Source organism: Mesoplodon mirus (assembly GCF_964341445.2).
Source record: "Mesoplodon mirus genome assembly, chromosome: 19".
NCBI lineage: Eukaryota > Metazoa > Chordata > Mammalia > Artiodactyla > Ziphiidae > Mesoplodon > Mesoplodon mirus.
This window is the reverse complement of record NC_138995.1, coordinates 55,135,080-55,140,111: the sequence shown is the minus strand read 5'-3', so window position 1 is coordinate 55,140,111 and position 5,032 is coordinate 55,135,080. Positions and strand designations below refer to the sequence as shown.

The 5,032-nt window shown below is 43.0% G+C and overlaps 1 pseudogene across 1 annotated transcript; it reads right to left on the bottom strand.

Annotated features, from left to right (window-relative positions):
* Positions 1-287: 287 nt before the first annotated feature.
* Positions 288-1,837, bottom strand: LOC309795161 (recombining binding protein suppressor of hairless-like; annotated as a pseudogene). The gene is made up of 2 exons: positions 870-1,837; positions 288-713 (listed from the first exon to the last, which is right to left on the bottom strand). The product of its transcript is annotated as a recombining binding protein suppressor of hairless-like (transcript).
* Positions 1,838-5,032: the final 3,195 nt, after the last annotated feature.

The following is a 5,032-nucleotide window of genomic DNA, read 5'->3' as shown; positions in this document are numbered from 1 at the left end:
CTTGCCTATTTAAACAAAACCAAACACAAACCAACTAAACAAAAATAACAGCTTAAAAAAATCAATTTCCAAAAGTTTGTACATTTTGATGTTTTTTGTTTGTTTGTTTTACTGTGGCTTCTGCACTTCAAATCAGCACTTGCAGGTAATGGGCTTTTTGAATAGTATCACTGGGTATGAAAAGTCTTCCCAAGAAACCACAAAAGATTGTTCATTTTTTTCTTTCTTTTTTTTGTCAACATTTTGTTGCACTCAAGTCAGTGTACGTCCTAGCAAAAAGACGGTAGTTAGGACACAACTGTTGCTGTAGATGATGTGACATTGGTCGAGTTTGTGCTGACATTTGTGTAATTCCCCTTGCTGTTTGTGTTTGACTCATTAGGGGGCACTTGGCTGGAGTTGGCTCGAAGGATTGCTCCCGCCGCACTGAAGTGTAGCTGTGGCGCCAGTTCTGGGGTGTAGGGCCCTGGTTCTGGGGTGTTGGTGGAATAAATGATTTCATCATTACGGACCAAAGTCACTGGATCTTGGACTGGCTGCCGGACCCCTCTCCAACCTTCTCAGAATGCAGAAATGTCTGGGACAACACAGAGCATACTGTCTCCACGTCTGTACATAGTTTCAGCTTCTACATCCCCAAACCACACTCGTAAATTTGGAATGAAATTCTGTCCTGTAAGTTCAAGCACTGCTACGTCCCCACCGCCATTCAACTGAAGACTGTCTACAGCAGGCACGGGTATGACTGGGGCAAGGACAGGGCCCATCGCCTCGTAGAATGTATACTCTGCCTTATCCGTACTATTGATTGTTCAGGAAGCGCCATCATTTATCATCTCTTTATTTGGTTCTTTTGGTCAAGGAGTGGCCTGAAATTGAATTATTCTTTCTTGAGAAAGGCACAAGTACATTCTTTCTGTATCCTTAAGGTAAAATGCACATTTATGGAGCTGTGACACAGGATCATCTGCATCCAGTAATGCGGTCTGCTTATCAACTTTCCTAATTATCAATCATGGGAGTGCCATGCCAGTAACTGAACACACAAGTTTGACTGTTTGTCCATAATGGATGTATCCATCACGGTCTGTGAATTCTTCTTCTAATTCACCATCATTTAAGAGATGAATGTAAAATGCTCCCCACTGCTGAGAACCGGCATGGAAATGACCTCCTTCTACATGCAAGTATCTGGTACTAACTGTCTGGGATCGAAGTCGATTAAACAGAGCCACCTTTGTTCCCGAGGCGATGCATAAGTCAGCATTGTTCAATGACTGCTTCTTTTGGGAAGGTTTGGAGATGACTTTTATCCGCGTGCTGAGGAACACACCAAAGTCATCACTACTGCCACAGAACATCCTTACAGACAGCATGAAGTGCTTCCTCTTGTCTGAGTCGATATATACAATGTTTTGGCCGTGCAATGGTTCTTTCCTTCCAAGTTCAGCTGCTGCATTTCTTGGTCACTGTTTCCTATTCCAATAAATGCACATCGTTGAGACTCTTGTTCAGAACAACCATTGCGTTCCATTTGTTCTTTTTTTTTCTTCCATCCACTGCCCATAAGATACACATAAGGAGGAGGGCAAAATAACCTTTTTTTCATTTCCATATGACTTCTATGCAGCTTTTGCATGAAGAATAAGTACTGTTTGATCCCCTCGCTCTTTTAAATAATTTCGCATAGCTTCCCTAGTAAGTTGTTTAGATGGAGGCCGCTCACCAAATTTTCTTTTAATCCACGCCATGGTACTTCAAGAACATGTTAAGGTAAGCCACAGGCTGGAACACTTCGATGCCCCTCAAAACACCTCAGCCAGTGTATCTGTATCATTCTCCTTTCCTTTTGAGATAATAATGGTTCCGAAGAACTATAATGCTTCCATTTGAATGATAGTTTCATAATTTCAATGACTCATTAACATAACAAAAGACACCTTTATCACTCAGGAAATTCCATGGGTTTTAGGAGCTGTGAGCCAGGAACCTGTCACAACAGGCACCATCTTCCACAAACTCTCGCCAAAACTCCAACCCTCCTGTACTATTTACTATTGAAAAAAATCCACGTGTAAGTGGACCCATGCAGTCCAAACCCAAGTTCAAGGGTCAACTGTATGAAGAAATATAGAAAAAAAATGTGTATTGGGACTTCCCTGGTGGCCCAGTGGTTAAGACTCCTTGCTTCCACTGCAGGGGGCACAGGTTCAACCCCTGGTTGGGGAGCTAAGATCCTGCATGCTGTGCAGCATGGCCAAAAACCAAAAAAAAAAAAAAAATGTGTATAAACCGAATCACACACTCATCCCCTGCCAGTTCTGGGTATGAGAGAGCCCGGGAGCAGTGACTCTACAGTAATGAGTACACCTAGTAACCATATTTTGGCCCCTAATCACCATTCTCCACTACACAGAAGAAGGCCTGCTTGTTAAAAGGAGAGGCTAAGTTGGAGAAGGTCATTTTGAGGATGTGACCACTGGCTGACCCATGAGCTGGACTTGGGCAATTGGAGGCTCCTTGCCCCCTCCCCTGTCTTTGGAATATGCAGTCCACTTGCCCCATCCCTACTAGAAGCTGCCTCCAGGACACAGCCTTGAGACAGTAAGATGTTGTTAAGACCATCTGGATTGAATACATGACTGAACCCAGTTAAGTCCTCTATATAAACTTTTAAGATTCTGGCAGGCAGGTGCAGAGATCTATTTGTCTTGCAGTCACCAAAGACAAGCCTTGTATGTGAGTTCCCTTATTAAACCTGCCACCTCCCAACCTGAAGTGATCTGCCTCTTTCTTCGGTCTCTCCCTACCTTCTGTGTCTGGAGCTCCCGTTTCAGATTTCACCTAGGAGACTCCCGAGGGTGCAAATCAACAGGCTGGGAAAGTACAAGGTGAGCCTCACATGTCTTGTGCCAGAAAGTAAGGGGGTGATTAAAGAATGATGGGGACAAATCAAAAGGACACAGAAGCCAGCCTGAAGGGTTCCCATGGCCAAATCTGGGTTAATTTAAGGATCAAAATAAGTGACAGTAACTGATCATAACACATTGAATAGATTAGAAATCCAGGAGTCTAGATTATATTAATAAATCAGTTAATGAGAGTTTAATGAAAAGCAGATATTTTCATGAACTCAAAGTACCACTCCACACACTACTTCCTGATTATAATGGAAAAAACTAGTAACTTTACAGTGAAAGGTCTAGCAGATATCATATGGGTCCAGTAATCAAAATTAACATCACCACAAATGGGATAAATAAAATTGTACGCCAAAAGAGCACATCATCACTTCTGTGATATTCTGGCCAAAGATGCATAAGCTGAATCTAATCACGAGGAAATATCAGACAAGTCCAAATTAAGGGATGTTCTACACAAGAACAAAAATAGCATGTAATCTTCTAAAGTGTCAAGCTCATGGAAGTCTGAGAAAATATTCCATACTGAGGGAGCCTAAGGTGCTGTAATGACTAAACGCATTGTGTGATCCTAGATTGGATAATTTTGCTATAAAGGACATTGTTGGGGCAATTGATGAAATGTGAATGGAATATGTGGATTAGATGGTAGTAATGTACAAATATTAATCTCCTGATTTTGGTTGTTATAAAATGATTGTGTAGAAAAATATCCATATTTGTAATAATATACACTGAAGTATCCAGGGGTGATGGGGCATCATGATAGTCTCAGAGTTCAGGGAAGGAAAATCCTTTGTTACTGTACTTGTAACTTTTATGTAAGTTTGAAAATAATTGTTTCAAAAATTTAAGGGGGGGGGATTGTAGAGTTATCTTCCTGTGTAATTATGAAATTAGCTGCTACTAAGACTTTTGTACTGGTTAGGATAGACTTGATACTTCAGCTAATCCCTGAAATCTCAGTGTCTTAGTGCAAAAAAGATTTCTCACTCAAGTGATGTCCAACAGAGGTCAGGCAGTCCTTCATCTTGTAGCTACATATATGGAACAGGTGGCACCCATAATTCATGGCTAGAGATCACTGTGGAAAAGGAAGGAGAGAATCACCTGGAATATTTTTTTTTTTTTTTTTTTTTTTTTTTTGCGGTATGCGGGCCTCTCACTGCTGTGGCCTCCCCCGTTGCGGAGCACAGGCTCCGGATGCGCAGGCCCAGCGGCCATGGCTCACGGGCCCAGCCGCTCCGCGGCATATGGGATCCTCCCAGACCGGGGCACGAACCCGTATCCCCTGCATCGGCAGGCGGACTCTCAACCACTGCGCCACCATCACCTGGAATATTTTTATGGGCAATGCCAGGAAGTGGTGCACGTCATTTTTGTCCTCACTCCATTGGCCAGAATTCAGTCATATGGCTCCAATCCATATTGGAGGATGTGAACGTCATCTTCTCGTGTGCCCATAAAGAGAAAACAGTGTGTTGACCATATAGCAGTGTTTCTGTGATACTCTTTTTTTTTTTTTTTTTTTTTTTTGCGGTACGCAGGCCTCTCACTGCCGTGGCCTCTCCCGTTTCGGAGCACAGGCTCCGCACGTGCAGGCTCAGCGGCCACGGCTCACGGGCACAGCCACTCCGCGGCATGTGGGATCCTCCTGGACTGGGGCACGAACCCGCGTCCCCTGCATCGGCAGGCGGACCCCCAACCACTGCGCCACCAGGGAAGCCCCTTCTGTGATACTCTTAAAACATCACTTCGATAAACTTTCTCTCATGTGGTGGAGACTAATGAATTTAAGGGCCTTCGCATTGATTAAAGTTCTCACCACATTTTTTTTTATTTTATGAATACACTCTCTGATAACTTGTATGACCTGACATTAGAAAAAGAACATTAGGTTATTTTTCTAATACGGTCTTTTTAATAAATCTGAAGACTCACCCCAATTACAATTTTCTTCCTGTGTAGAAGGTAGGGTAGCAGTTTGAGCATTGACGATAGCCAGGGCTACAACCATCACATTTATGGATTTTGTTCTGCATGGACGTTTAATGATTGGGGAGACCAGAGGTATCTCTGGAATCCTTGCCATGCACGATACCAATAGAGTC